Source organism: Aotus nancymaae, unplaced genomic scaffold (genome assembly GCF_030222135.1).
Source record: "Aotus nancymaae isolate 86718 unplaced genomic scaffold, 86718_ANA_hifiasm-v0.15.2.pri h1tg000016l, whole genome shotgun sequence".
NCBI classification, from domain to species: Eukaryota; Metazoa; Chordata; class Mammalia; order Primates; family Aotidae; genus Aotus; species Aotus nancymaae.
The window spans coordinates 63,102,471-63,118,747 of record NW_026988428.1 but is presented as its reverse complement, the minus strand read 5'-3'; the positions used below and the strand labels follow the sequence as shown (position 1 = coordinate 63,118,747).

Genomic DNA, 16,277 nt, shown 5'->3' with positions numbered 1-16,277 from the left:
CTATGCCTACTCCAACAACTGACTTTAGCCTAATCCTCCCTTTTCAGCTTCCCTCAGTTTTTATCAATGCTGACCTCTTAAAGCAATTCTGTTCTCTAGGTCACAAGTGTCAACATAGAAGTCTTCTGAAAACAGAGTTTGCCAACTTCAAAGAACCACACCAATGGCTTCTATGAGTTTCCTAAAAACTAAAAAAAAAAAAAAAAAAAAATGGGCTTTTGTTTCTTGCCTCTCTAAAGGAGATGATTTTAAGCAAATATGGGTGGATTTATAAAATAGTAAATACTGGTATATAATCCTGTTGAAATGTGGTTTTCCCAGCTCTAGAAAGCTATTGCTCAAGCATCCTTTATAGACAACAGACTCTGATATCACAAAAGGTATACGGAATAGCAGAGTTTTCTTATTTCTGCCAAGATAACTGAAAAAAGTTAGCAATGACAAAAAAAAAAAATCACAAAATACAATTCACATGTAATACCTACTTTTCTTTCTCTCTCTCTCTCTCTCTTTCTTTTTTTTTTTTTTAGATGGAGTTCCGCTTCTGTTGCCCAGGCTGGAGTGCAATGGCGTGATCTTGGCTCACTGAAACCTCTGCCTCCTGTGTTCAAGCAATTCTCCTGCCTCAGACTCCCAAGTAGCTGGGATTACAGGCAAGCACCCCACGCCTGGCTAATTTTGTATTTTTAGTAGAGACGGGGTTTCTCCATGTTGGTCAGGCTGGTCTCAAACTCCTGACCTCAGGTGATCCACCCACCTTGGCCTCCCAAAGTGCTGGGATTACAGGTGTGAGCCACCGCGCCTGGCCAATACCTACTTTTCATACTCTGTGGGTGTGGTGCAGTGGGCAAGCAGAGGTCCCTCTGCAAGTTTTAAAAGTTTTCAAAGAAGTCACATGATCTGGCCTTGCCTCTGTCTCCAACCATGTTGCCCCTCAATCTTTGGCTCTGGCCACAGGAACTGTCCTTCTGCTCCTCCATCTCATTGGACGTACTGGCTTGCTTCTGCCTTGAGGCTTCTTTACTCCTCTTTTCAGAACTCCTCACCTTCAGATCAGGGGCTCTTAACCTTATATTGTGCCGTGACCCTCTTTGACAACGTGCTGAAGCCTAGGAAACTCTTCTCAAAATAATATTTTAAAAAGTATAAAGGACAAAATTACAAAAAACATCAATCATGTTAAAATTATATATATATAATTATTATATAAATATAAATATATATAAATATATAATTATATATAATTATTATATAAATATAAATATATATATATAATTTTTTTTTTTAAAGAGTCTTGCTCTGTCGCCCAGGCTGGAGTCTAGTGGCACAACTTCAGCTCACTGAAACCTCCACCTCCCAGGTTCAAGTGATTCTTGTGCCTCAGCCTCCCAAGGAGCTGGAATTACAGGTGCCCGACACTACACCTGCTAATTTTCGTATTTTCAGTAGAGAAGGGATTTCGTCATGTTGGCCAGGCTGGTCTTGAACTCCTGACCTCAAGTGATCCACCTGCCTTGGGCTCCCAAAGTGCTGGGATTACAAGCGTGAGTCACCAAACCCAGCCAACTTATTACAATAATTTTTAAAATTATGACATAAGCTGGGCACAGTGGTTCATGCCTGTAACCCCCGCACTTTGGGAGGCTGAGACCGGAGGATCACTTGAGCTTAGGAGTTCGAGACCAGCCTGGACAACATGGTGAACCCCATCCAGAAGATTATTTTGTACAAAAAAAGAACATGCAAAAAATTAGCCAGGTATGGTGGTACACACTGGTAGTCTCAGCTACTCAGGGAGTGAAGTGGGAGGATTGCTTGAGCCCCAAAGGTCAAGGCTGCAGTGAGTCATGATCATGCCACTACACTCCAGACAGGGCAACAGAGTGAGATCCTGTCTCAGGAAAAAAAAAATTAGGACTTAGTAGTTGACAGATAAGTATAGTAATGGCCCCCAATTAATCACACTTCCCTAAAGTCACAACCCATGGACTTTCCTCTCAAACTGACTGAGCTGGGCTTTGGATTTGCTTTGGCCCATTAGAAGACAGTGGACATTCTGGGGAGTTTTGAGTCTGAGCCTCAAGGGGCTTTGCAGCTCATGCTCCTGCTGTCTTGTAACACTGTGACTATGTGAAGAGCCCCAGGGTAACCTGTTGGAGCCATGCGGCCCAGTCTGCAGTTACCACCAGCTGCTGGGCATGGGAGGAAGGCCATCTTGGACTATCTGGCCCAGTGGGACTGTCAGATGACTGCTGCCACATGAGCAATCCTGGCAAGTCCTTAAGAACCACCCAGCTGAGCACAGCCCAAATTGTCGACCAACAGAATCATAGGTTATTGTTTAAAGCTCCCAAACTGTAGGTCACTCTTGCCCAGTAATACATAATCAACACAGTAACACATGTGCTTCTTTACTAACACAATTAGAAGCAGATCTAGTGTCAGTCTAAGAAATCTCATAATTTCAAAGCAATGATAACATTTCAAGACACCTGTGAAAACTGAAATATCATTTAAAAAACTACACTTTCTAGTGGTAACAAAGTAACAAGTGCTACTAGTACTAGTGAAGTTTGTTGTCTACATTCAAATAGAAGAAAATGATAAATTTCAGTCTGAGTTTAGTGAAAACAAAGATGTAATTATTTTTCCCATCCAAGTTTATAGGCCTCCTGAAATCTATCTACAGACTCCCAGAACCTCAGCTGAAAACCTCTTCTACTTTTACTTGTTATTTAGGTTTCAGTTCAAATGTCACCTCCTCAGAGAAACCTTCCCTGAGCAACTAATATAAAATAATTCCCCTCCCACTCCACTCTCCCATCAGAGTTAATTTATAGACCAGTATTTAGTATAGAGTATGTACTCAGAAAATAAGTGTTGACAGAATGACACTGATTATTATTTGAAACTGGCTACTTACTTTTTGTACATTTTATATTTATTACATTTTCTTTTGCATCTGAATATAATGATCCTTTTCTGTCTTGTTATCCTATGTCCCTAACACCTGGCACATTTTAGGCCCGGATGACCACGGAGTGAATAATAAAACAGGTACACAAGTGGTTAATCACACACAAAAAATATTATTACATAGATGACAGCTTCTTATGTTGTGTTATCTGAGAAGGAGGCACAAAATGGGAACAATGCACTTGGAAATAAAATACACCTAAATCTCTGAAATGACTTAATCATTCTTCTCCAATATATTGTCATCTTACTTGGTTTCTGCCTTCTGTTCCTTGGACAATACTTGGAGCATAGTGCGGAATAAGTGTGGAATGAGAAATAGTAGTAGAGTATTTCATTAAAATCTTTTTTTGTAGAAATTTTATCTTAATTTTTTTCTTTCTTGAAAAATCTATCAACTGAGCAAGTGATACGTATATTTACTTATTTTTCTCTTATTTAATATGTATAAAGATATCAGGAAGTCCAATGAACTGGATGCCATTTACATAAAATTGTAAAGAAAAATGTTAAGACACAAGAAATTGGATACAGTTCCGGTGGGAGAACGCTGCAGTGAGGTCTTCGGCTTCTGCTCCTGATATGCAGCGACAGCATTTTCGGCCCCCGACTCCTCCTTACCCTGGTCCGGGTGGAGGAGGTTGGGGTAGCGGAAGCAGCTTCCGGGGTACCACGGTTGCCCTCCCCTCGAGACGGGTACGGGAGTCCGCACCACACGCCGCCATACGGGCCCCAGTCTAGGCCCTACAGGAGCGGCCACTCTCCGCGACACGGCGTCAGCTTCCCGGGGGGCCAGTTCGGGGCTACCCTGGCTCCTACTCCAGGTCCCCCGCGGGATCCCAGCAGCAATTCGGCTACTCCCCAGAGCAACAGCAGACCCACCCCCAGGGTTCTCCAAGGACATCTACACCATTTGGATCAGGGCGTGTTAGAAAAAAAAGAATGTCTAATGAGTTGGAAAATTATTTCAAGGCTTCAATGCTTGAAGACCCTTGGGCTGGCCTAGAACCAGTATCTGTAGTGGATATAAGCCAACAATACAGCAATACTCAAACATTCACAGGCAAAAAAGGAAGATACTTTTGTTCCATTTCTGAAATTCAAGTGGAAGCTTCATGTATCAGGAACATCTTGGACAAAACTTTACCTTGTGTGGATATAAATTTACCCAAAGATGACTTTGATTGGATAATTAGTAAGGTCTTTTTGTTATTTTTCATAACATCGGGTACTGTTGATATTAGAGAAAAAAGTAGGATAATTTGCAACATTTAGCTCTGGAAGTGCTAACCACATTTTAGAGATTTACAGATTTCATATATTTAACATTCCTGGTTATATAATGGACATTCAATTCAATGTTTTTTCAATGTTTTAAAATAAAACATTTTGTCTTCTAAAAAAAAGATACAAGAAATTCTGAAATAGGAATATATACAATGTAAAAAATAACAATGGCCAATAATCTGGCTTATATACTCTAGGAATTAACCATAAATTTTTTTTTTTTTTTTTTTTTTAAATAGAGACGAGGTTTCACCATGTTGGCCAGGCTGGTCTCAAACTCCTGACCTCAAGCAATCCACCTGCCTCGGCCTCCCAAAGTGCTGGGATTATAGGTGTGAGCCACCTCACCCAGCCTAACCATAAAATCTTATGCAATGAAATAGTAAATGTCAAGAAAATTTAAGACCCCAGCAAAGCTAATGAGGATCACTAACAACTCGTAAAATAACTAATGAAAACTCCTGATGCTAATTAAGGAAAAGGAAGAGCTTGGGCTGCAAGACTTGAGTGCAGTTTAGTGTGGTTGGAGCAAAAGACTCACTGAGATAAACAGACACAAGCCCCAGAGGAAGAAAACTGGTCTTATTTATTTTGCTAAAAATCCTTGCTTTTTGAATTGCCAGTGATTATATTCTAGGGACATGTTCTTTAATTCCACAATAAATTTAAAAGATTGCAACTGTTGTTTTTTGCACCACTTCTCATACATTTATCTCATATATTTTTTTTTCTTCCTGGGATAAGATGGTGCTGAGCTCTGCTAAAAACTCCCATCAAGAATAATCAGAGTAAGAAAAACAATGCATGAGAGAAAAGGGGAGAAAATGGCACAACAGGGAAATGTTTTAGCTTTTCACCTCCAGGGAGCTGAGTCCCAGCTCCTGGAGGGGAGCCGCTTGAGATGGCAGCGATAGACTCACCTCATTATTTGCATTGCACCTGAGTATAGCACCACTTTTATAGTGTATTTTAATTAATATTAAAAAGATTTATATAAGAATCATAAATTCCCTTCACTATTGGCAAGAAGAAAAAATACAGATGAAAACCTGTCACCACAGAGTCCTATATTAAAAATAATTCTGCCTTCCAGTTACAATGCTCTTTGTCTTTTATAAATTAATTATAGCCATTGTCACATAAGATATTAATAATAGCTCACTTCTGTTTGTGTTACCATAGGTAATTGATGGTAACACAAACAAAAGTTCACATGCAAAATCCTAAGCAATTGATTGATTACCCCTGGGTGAGCCCGGAACGCTTTATAAAGGAAGTTACATTTGATTAGAACCTTGAAGGCAAAGTAAAGGTTAACTAAATGGAGAAAGAGGAGGACATATTTTCCAGCCAGAGATAAACCTTCAAACAGAAGTAGCCTTGTATTTGTGTTGAAGGCAATGCTAAAATTCTCCAGTCAGACTGAGCAATTCCCTACAGCCCCAGAGAACCTGGAACACTGATCAAAAGAAAAAAAGAAGACAGAAACTCAGAAAAATCTGGAAAGCAGCTAGTTATTTTCCACATATGTGTAAGTTCAGAGCCATTTTGTAAAATAAAATGTTGTTAGTCTAGTGTTGTGAACTCCTGAAGTAGTGGGGGGAACCAATACATAGTCAGTGCCTGGAATCTTTAAAGTTCTTAACTAGGCTGTGGTTTAGGGAACGGTGCAGTCAGGTGTGGTTGGAGCAAAGTAACTTGAGAGAGATTCTGCAAGAAATTCTATGTTAAACAAAGGAATCTGGGGAACCATCAAAGACCTTTAAGCAAAGCAGTCACATAACCAGACCTATGTTTTGCCAGGTGACTCTGTTGAGAGTTGTGAGGGTGGACTTTAGCAAGAAAGGTCAAAGAGAACCAACTAAGCTGCTCTGATGGCCCAACATGAGAGAAGACACGGGGAATGCTGCGGAGGGGACAGATCCTGGAACATCTCAGTTAGAATGAACAGGATTTGGTCGCTGACTGATGTGATAATATAAGAAAACAAAGAGTAAGGAACAATGGCCTATTAACAATAAACATACCTAGAGTTGTTATAGAAAAAGAAATTTTATAACAAAGTGAATGTGAGAGTTAACGGTGTATCCTATTGAGTAATTATAAGTAGTGTTAATTTTGTTAGTGAAACCAGGAATTTCTGGATCCAAGAAGAGAGGAAGGAGGACAGCTGGTCTGGTCCAGGTAGAGAAAGCTAGAGAGAGGGGAGGAGTTGGGGGGTGGGAACAGGCCTTCTCACTTCTCTCCCAGGGAGTGCCACCACCAGGGAGTTCTGGCAGTCCAAGACCCTAATATCCATTTTCATTCATTTGGCCAAAAATTAACTCTTCTTTTGTTGCAGAGAGGAGTGGACAACAGTTCTCCTTGCCCCCCACCCCACAGGAATTTCTGTGCTGAGGCCAAGAGGGCCTGGCCCTCAGTAGTTAAGAAAAGTTTCAGGGTAGAGGGATAGCAGGGAAGGGAAGGAAAGGGGTGACCCACTTTAGTCCCAGTGAGCTTAATGACACTGTTGCCTGCACGGCCCCTACTCTCCCTATCTTGGGACAAGAACATGCTTTATTTGAGGATTCCAGGGGCACAGGCTCTGAGTTTCTCTTTTGTAGAAAATAAGAAGGATGAGACCCCAGGATGTCAGATCCATGGGAGAAGGTCCTGACTTCTCAATCCTCAACCTTCTCAATGCAGGTGATCTGCTCCTGTACCCACATGAGCCACTCACATGCATATCATCTGTCATGTTATCACCAGTAACTGCGCCTCTGATTCTTCCACATCAGGCTCTCCAGTTCTTCCAATCGAGCCACTCACTCTTCCACCTCATCGGCGTTTCCTATCCTTTCATCCCCAGTTTGCTCATTATCTACAATACCGGGTTCTTCACTTCTTTGATGTCGCCATCACTGTACACTTACTGATTTGCAAACACATTTAATTCTGTCTCATCTGTCTCTCCTGGTTATAAAACCTAACTCTCTTCCTTCTCTATGCATGCTCTTAGCTGAGGAGAACTGGAGAAAAGATAAATCTATGCTGACTGGGGACTGGTTTCAGCTTTAACTCATGGAGAGATAGTGGAGTGGAGTGGTAAAGTGCCAGACTCTGAACAAGACATCCCGGGTTCAAATCCTGACTTTGCTATTAACTAAACTTGGTCAAAATCAGTGATATGAGTGATTGATTTAAAAAAACCAAGAAGTCCAGAATCTCTCAAATTCTAATAGGCTATAAATACTGTCTAGTGGTTATATTACATTTACACAGTATAGCAAGTTATTTACTTCTCTCTCTTCCTACAATCAGTCCCTGTTTCCTCTCTGAAAACCATGCCTCACATTTCCTTAAGGAGGGAAGGAAAATCCAACGAGATATGGCTCCTATCCCCACCTTCATTTTCATTAATTGCTTCCATTCTACTGCATATAGTTTAAAGACAGTAAGTCCCATCTTAAACAAATCTTAACCTTACACTTCTATGGTCATGATCTTCCATTCTTTTTTTTTTTTTTTTTTTTGAGATGGAGTCTCGCTCTGTCACCCACGCTGGAGTGCAGAGGTGTGATCTCGGCTCACTGCAACCTCCGCCTCCTGGGTTCAAACAATTCTCTGCCTCAGCCTCCTGAGTAGCTGGGATTACAGGTGCCCGCCACTATGCCCAGCTAATTTTTGTATTTTTAGTAGAGACAGGGTTCACCATCTTGGCCAGGCTGGTCTTGAACTCCTGACCTTGTGATCTACCCATCTCGGCCTCTCAAAGTGCTGGGATTATAGGCATGAGCCAGATTGTTCATTCTTAAATGACATTCCTCCTCAATCCTCCCAAAGAACACTGAACCTGGTCTTGTAAAAGTCATCAACAACTTGCACATTGTCACTGGATTCGGTGGCCACTTCTGTGTCCTCCTCTTACTGGGCTTCTTCACCAGCAATGTGCCACTTTTGGAAACACTTTCCCCCATGGCTTCCCAGACATCTGAACTCTCACCTGCCTGGCTGCTTCTTTGCAGTCCCCTCTTCTCTGCTCAATCTTGAAAGGTTGAGCCTTCCAGGTCTGTACCAAGCCCCTCATTTTGCTGCTTCCTCACTTCCCAAAGGCAACTTCATTCAGACCTCCAGCTTTAGATACCTACTTGTGTGCTGATGATTCTCAAATCCACGTCAGGGTTGACAAAACCCTATGCAACTTGCCCTGACCTCCCTGAAAGAGCTCAGGAGGTATCTTTTTCCCACTCATCCCTCATCCACTTTGCTCCCCTCCATGGCCTTCTGTTGGTTATTTAAAGACCTCAAGGTGCAGCCTGGGCAACATGATGAGACTCTGACTCTACAAAAAATACAAAAATTATCCAGGCATGGTGGTGTGTGCCTATAGTCCCAGCTACTTGGGAGGCTGAAGTGGGAGGATCACTTGAGCCCAGAAGGTGGAGGCTGTAGTGAGATCATGCCACTGTACTTTAGCCTGGGTGACAGAGTGAGACCCTATCTCAAAAAATAAAAATGAAAAAGGAAGACCTCAAGCTGGGTCTTACTCTAGAGTTTCTGCAGCAGCTGTCTCTTCTGCCTGGATTTCTTTCTCCTTATTGACATTCTTCACTAGGATCTCAACCTAACTGTCATCTCCGAAAGCAGCTTTCCAAGACCATTCCATCTACAGCACCACTTGGTCACACTCACATAATCTGGTTTTAATGATCTGAAGTGTTTATCAAGATTTGATTTCTTTGTATGTTTATTTATTGGTATCTTTCCCCACTAGATCTAAGAGCCATGACAGCCCATTTTCAGTAACAGTTTATCACTTATCCCTAGGACCCAGAAGAGCACCCCACGCATGGTCCTTGTATTCCACAGCTCAGCCTCATCACTTCCAGCCTGGATTGGATTGGTGGTGACCTGAAGACAGCTGGGAAGTGTTGTTGGGATGAATTTAGCTGGGCAGCCAAAAGAGGAGGGTACAGATCTATTTCACATATTTCAGTTCATAGATTGAAAAAAGAAAAGGATATCTACAAAGCAGGCCCCATGTAAAATTCTCTCCAGTGTTTAAAAACCCTTATTGGTGACATCCATTCATTCTCCAGTGTTTAAAAACCCTTATTGGTGACATCCATTCATTCTCCAGTGTTTAAAAACCCTTATTGGTGACATCCATTCCATGTGTATTTATAATTTATTCTATCTCTATAAATATGCACTAAGAAAAGGATCTGACAAACTTATCCACTGTAAGGTATATACATGCCTAATATATACATGCCTTATCCACTGTAAGGTATATACATTCCTTCTCTCTCTTTTTTTTTTTTTTTTTTTTTTTCTGAGACGGAATTTTACTCTTGTTGCCCAGGCTGGAGTGCAATGGCGTGATCTTGGCTCACTGTGACCTCTGCCTCCCGGGTTCTCCTTCCTCAGCCTCCTGAGTAGCTAGGACTACAGGCAGGCACCACCATGCCCAGCTAATTTTTGTATTTTTAGTAGATACATGGTTTCGCCATGTTGGCCAGGCTGGTCTCGAACTCCTGACCTCAGGTGATCCATCCACCTCGGCCTCCCAAAGTGCTGGGATTACAGGCACAAGCCACCATGCCCAGACCAACTTATCTCTCTTAAGGTTGGTTACAATTAATGAGGGACAGAGAAACACATCTCTATGGTGCCAGCCAATAACAAACAGATGGACGCAGAAGGACTGTCTTCCAAAATTGCAAGAAGGCAAGCCCAATTCCCTGCTGGGCAGTTGTGTGTGCATCACAAATCTTTAGGAGAGTTACTGGCGAAGAACGCAAGGTATTCAGAGCACCATATAATCAGCATCTTCCCAGTGCAATCCAAACTTAACAACTGGGCAATAACCAGGAAAAAGTAAATGTAGCAACTTTGAATTGTGGCTTAAAACAAACATGTTCAGCAAGAAAAAAAAAAGAAATATAAAAAGATCTGTCAGAACTGGGAAAGAGTAATAAGGTCATAAAGGAGGAGATACTTATGACTCCAGAACCCCATTTCCCATAGTATGTTCTGCAGAGGATAGTTCTATGGAGTGTTTCTAGGAATCACTAAAAAATAAGTTTGGGTAGGCTGGGCGCAGTGGCTCATGCCTGTAATCCCAGCACTTTGGGAGGCCCAGGCGGGCGGATCATGAGGTCAGTGGTTCAAGACCAGCCCTGTCAATATAGTAAAACCCCATCTCTACTAAAAATACAAAAATTAGCTGGAGGTGGTGGCACAGGGGAGGCAGAGGTTGCAGTAAACCAAGATCATGCCACTGCACTCCAGCCTGGGCAACAGAGTGAGACTCCATCTCAAATAAATAAATAAATGAAGTTTGGGAACTATTAGGTTAAATAAAGTTACATACTTTTTTTCTTCTAGATTTCTCAGAACCTTTAATATGCTAGTGTGCACTGAGACTTTGTAAGAGCAAGATATGGTACACACCATTTGCTAAACTGATTTGACCTCAAGACTTTCTCCCTTTTAATAAAGCATTTTGAACAATCCAGAGGTAGCCTAGCCTAGACCCCTTCCAACTGTAGAGAACCGAATGCAACATCAGATTTAAATAATGGCATAAGATAAAAAGCATAGGAGTGGATGGCTGTAAAAAACGGATCAGGTCCTGATTAGCAATGAGTGAGTAAACAAGTGAAGAAGTTCAGGACATGCCACTCCAAAATATACCACTTTGGCATATTGATTATTTACAGCTGAAAGCAATGGAGAAATAGCAGCTGCAAGAAAGACTTTTGACCTCCCGCTTTCTACTTAAAAACACACGATAAAAATTTCCAGGAGAATGGTGCCCTCCCTGTATCAGGAAGAAAAGAACATCTGTATCACCAGCGACTTGGAATTGACTCTGAAATAGATCTGTACAAACTTACTAAATATCCCTTATCTTCCATTCACTTCCCCCTCTATACTTTTAGTGACTTCCTCACAATTTACTGCCTCTCACCCAAACTGCTTTGCCTTATCACTTCTTCACAAATGTAACATTTCTTTGTCTAAAAGATATATAAGTTTTCTACTTCTGGTCACTTCTTTGGGTCTTCATTGTTTTGTGAGGACTTTCATGTGCATGTAAAATTATAATAAAAAGTGTGTGCTTTTCTTCTGTTTATCTGCCTTATGTGAGTTTAATTCTCAGGCCTAGCCAGAGATTGTAAGAAGGAAGAGGAGAAATTTTTCTTCCTCTATACAAGAGTAGTAAAACTACAGTGAAACTCATACTGCATAATTTTCACTTTATTTTTATTTATTTATTTTGAGACAGAGTTTCACTCTTGTTGCCCAAGCTGGAGTGCAATGGCATGATCTCAGCTCACTGCAACCTCCACCCCGCTGGATTCAAGTGATTCTCCTGCCTCAGCCTCCCGAGTAGCTGGGATTACAGGCATGTGCACCATGCCTGGCTAATTTTGTATTTTTAGTAGAGGTGGGGTTTCACCACATTGGTCAGGCTGGTCTCCAACTCCTGACCTCAGGTGATCCACCTGCCTCAGCCACCCAGTGTTGGGATTACAGGCGTGAGCCACAGGGCCTGGCAATTTTCACTTTAAATCATATGCAAACCTTGCTCTGAAGAAAGTGGCACCGTGAAGGGTTAACTTTCCTACATTGAATTTGAAGCAATACAAGCGTGTGTCCCATGGGATACCTGCCTCCATTAGAAGCCAAGGAGAGCCCATCTCACAACCAGTTCACATTTCAGGGCTTCACTTCAAACATTTATCATAAGCAAAACCTTGACAGCAACATAAAATCTGCCCTTTTATTTTAAACAGTTGAAATAAATGGTGCAAAATAAATCATAAATGACTTGTCTTCTTATATTGTGATTCATAGTTTTTTCTTCTTTGTGCAAAAGCATAGTAAAAGAACACATATTATTTTAAGTAATAAAACAGATGAATAAATATTAACACTGCGTTTTAATTGGGTGGAACATGTATTTTTACACAAAAGCTTTTTGGGGCAGATCTTTCTTTGGTATCACTTTACCGAGCTATAATTAATATATTTACAATTCTCTCATTTAAAGTGTACAATTCAATGATTTTTAATATTGTCACACAGTTGTGACTATCACTGACATTAATTTAGAACATTTCTATCACCTAGAAAATAAATTCCGTATCTTTTAGCTAAGGCCGCTGACCCGACCCTGCAATGCTTCCATCCCTGCAAACGACAGTCAACCACTAGTCTATTTTCTATCTTTATAAATGCGCCTATTTTGGAAATTTCATATAAATGGAATCCTGTAACATGTGGTCCTTTGAAACTGTAAGATTTTAAACAGTTTGGTTAATGCTGATATAACCTTTGTTTTTTGAAGTCTATAGACAGCTTTAATGCAGCACAAAATCTATTCGACACTCTATCAGCAAAGCACTGCACTGTACTGGCCTTTGTCCAGCACACAGCAGATCCAGTAATGCGATACTCTGTTTCACAAGGTAGCATGACCATTTAAAGTTCATTCAATGGGCTGCAAGTTATTTTTTATTAATAAAAATGTGACTTTGTGACCTGGGTATTGTAACCTGCATTTACTGATTTGCTTTGGAATAAGCTTTTGCAGATATAAAATACTACAATCTTTTCTCTTTTCTATAATCCACTCTGAAATCAGGAAACCATTGATCATTTCCCAAAGTAGGTTGGTTATCTCTTACTTACTAGCTTAATTTTTCTTTCTCTTTTTGAAATTTAAAAATGCAAAGCACCATAGTGAATGATGCCATGACAGTTTTCTTCTCTAATAATATCTTCTTATAGCTATGAATATACATGCTGCCTTGATACCACAATTATTGCAATAAAATAATTCATATATGGAAAAAGGAAATATGGGTAATACACTAAACAGATGTGAAATCTAGATGGTGCAATAATGGTGAAGTTTGGATTCACAAATATTCCAGAAGTAGTTCAATCTCTGGCAAATACCGTTTCATCTCAACTTCATAGACTAAACTGTGACCTGGCTAATAAAGAGTGGCCTAACCCAAGAGATAAGCAGCAGCAACAATATAAAAACCACTGATTATAAGTAATTTTAGTTCTCATTACCATGGGAACACACTATATATAGACTTTTATTGAGAAGAGGTGCTGTGAAAGCGAAAGAAGTAAGCAAAAACAGAGATAATGTTATGCATTAAGGTAATGTGTTAAAATGGAATTATACTCAGTGAAAAAATATAGGGATGAGAAAGGAGAAGGTATTCAAAATAGCAAAACACTACATGAGCATCATCTGGAAGGAAAAGTATTGAAACAGGTAAGAAGAAAGGTGGGTAGGAAGAAAGGGGAGAGGAAAGGTGTAGAAAGTTTTACAACTTTATTACAAATTAATATAATTTACAACTTGATTTGCAAATCAAGGGACTAAAAGTTAATCCTTCCAGGGACTGAAAGTTATCAGTTATATCATTTTTGTTTGTGTTTATTCTTTAGGAATGTGTACATAGTAGAGATCATTCTGATCCTACTTCAAAGTCTTTGAAGCTTTAACAGGGTACCTGGACGGACTGACTTAGCTGTTTGTTTTTGTTGCTATAAAACACCTTTAGCATCCAGAAAATAAAGGTTAGTCCAACTATTGGTAATGAAAAAGAAAGCTTAAGATACTCATGAATACAGTTACCCAAATGAAGTCTTCAATATATGTAACAGGATAAAAAATAATGGCTTCAGAGAAGTAACTGTTACTGTTTGTTTTTGGTTTTGTTTTTAAGACGGAGTCTTGCTCTGTCGCACAGGTTGGAGTGCAGTGGTGTGATCTTGGCTTAGTGCAACCCCTGCTTCCCTGGTTCAAGTGATTCTCTTGCCTCAGCCTCCCAAGTAGCTGGGATTACAGGCGCATGCCACCATGCCCAACTAATTTTTGTAATTTTAGTAGAGATGGGGTTTCACCAGTTTGGCCAGGCTGGTCTTGAACTCCCGGCCTCAAGTGATCCACCCACCTCGGTCTCCTAAAGTGCTGTGATTACAGGCGTGGGCCACCGTGCCTGGCCACAGCTACTGTTTTATGAAGGGGTGGGTGGTAAACAGTTCTAGACATGGACCTGAGTTCATGTATTGACTTACACCAAAACATTTCTGGGACTGTCAGGTTTTTTTTGGGGGGAGCGGGGGAGGTAGAGGGGACTGTCAGTTTTCTTACTTTTCTTTTTCTGAGACGAGGTCTCACTCTTGTCCCCCACACTGGAGTGCAATGGTGCAATCTCAGCTCACTGCAACCTCCACCTCCTGGGTTCAAGTGATTCTCCTGCCTCAGCCTCCCAACTAGCTAGGATTATAGGCACCTGCCACCACACCTGGCTAATTTTTGTATTTTTAGTAGAGACAGGGTTTCACCATGTTGGCCAGACTGGTCTCAAACTCCTGACCTCAGGTGATCCACCTGCCTCAGCCTCCCAAAGTGTTGGGATTACTGGCATGAGCCACTGCATCGGGCCGTTTTCTTCTAAAAGTAGGGGAAAAATCTTTTCTGCTCAACTCCAGAGTTGTCAGAAAAAATGGAAAAGAATGTTTAAAAACACTTCGTAAATAGTAATGAGCTACCCTCTTGATTAAGAGGTCGCTTTTTACCTATTGGTTACTATGCTCACTACCTGGGTCCAATATACTCATGTAACAATCTTACACATGTACCCCTTATATCTAAAATAAAAGCTGAAATATTAAAAAAAAAAAAAAAAGAGGCAGTTTTTTAAAAGTCAGTTAAAAGCCTACACTGGAGAGTGCTCCTTCAGAACTTTCTTTAGTATCAGCAGCCGTTTGAAGAGTCTTCGAAAAAACTAACAGCATGCAGCTATGACTAACTCATCAGACAAACAAGTTAGGATGAGAAGATACTGATGCCAGACCTAGAAATTATAAAAATATAGATGGTGAGTTAAAAAAAATATCACTCCCATCCTGTCCCACATTAGTCTACTTCTCATCCTCACTCCCAAACCACTGTTCCTAGTATTTTGTATATCCTTCCAGAATTCTTTTATACCTTACTTATTTTCAAACTTTATTTATAGAGTCAGCTTATTCCTAAATGAAAACCAACATAGTTAGCATAATTTTATAATGAACTAATCACTGCAAAGGTATTCTATACATATAATTTACAACCTGATTTGCAAATCAAGGGACTAAACGTTAATCTCTCAAGGGACTGAAATAGAGTGTGTGTGTATATATCATATATCTAATGATAAACATATAGATCACCAGAATCTGTATCTCATATGGCAATCTTCATTTACAAGCACAAATTTGTTTGTTTAATAAGCACTTACACAATGTTTACAATGTGCCAAGACTATTACAAGCACATTGTTTTAGAAATAGAAAACTCTTTTGACCTTTTAGCCTACATAGCAATCCTATGAGTTGGACACCATTATTAGTCCCATTTTATAGCTAGGCCAATTGAGGCATGGGTAGGTTATGTAACAATTTGCCCAAAGTTTTAGAATAAAAAGTGGCATCAGGAGTCAAACCCAGACTGTCTAGCTCTAGAACATGTTCTTAAGCACTATGCTTTGCTGCTTCTAAAAACGGCTTATTAGAGTGATCTGTTGTTGGAACGGGATGGCTAATGCTAATCAGATTATTGTTACCTCTGTCTTTAGGTCATAGTTTCTCATTCTGTGTAAAATAACAAATTCATATAAATATAAATACCTCAGTAAAGTGGCTTCAGATTATGATTTAGTGGATTTCTGAAAATGTATTGTTTTATTATTTTCAAGATGACTTCCAAGAAATTCTTCAGAACTGATTCTGGAGCTAATGGTAGTAATAGTTGTTCACATTTTGAATACTCTTGCCTTTTAAATAACTTTCATAAGTAGAAACCCTGTTACTGAAACAGAGCAATATCTGTGACCCTGACTATCAAAATATGGTTTCCAGAATCTTTCCTGTATGAAGGCTTTCAGTATTCCATGCATGTGAATACTATAGGGTAACTACTATAGAATTTCAGTTCTGATGTGCTTATTAAA

The 16,277-nt window shown here is 40.2% G+C and overlaps 1 protein-coding gene and 1 pseudogene across 7 annotated transcripts in view; one reads left to right on the top strand and one right to left on the bottom strand.

The window, feature by feature from the left end:
• BICD1 (BICD cargo adaptor 1) overlaps positions 1-16,277 on the bottom strand; it is a 274,324-nt gene that overhangs the window by 88,034 nt on the left and 170,013 nt on the right. The gene's annotated exons all lie outside the window — the stretch shown is intronic.
• On the top strand, positions 3,559-4,251 carry LOC105721327 (M-phase-specific PLK1-interacting protein-like; annotated as a pseudogene).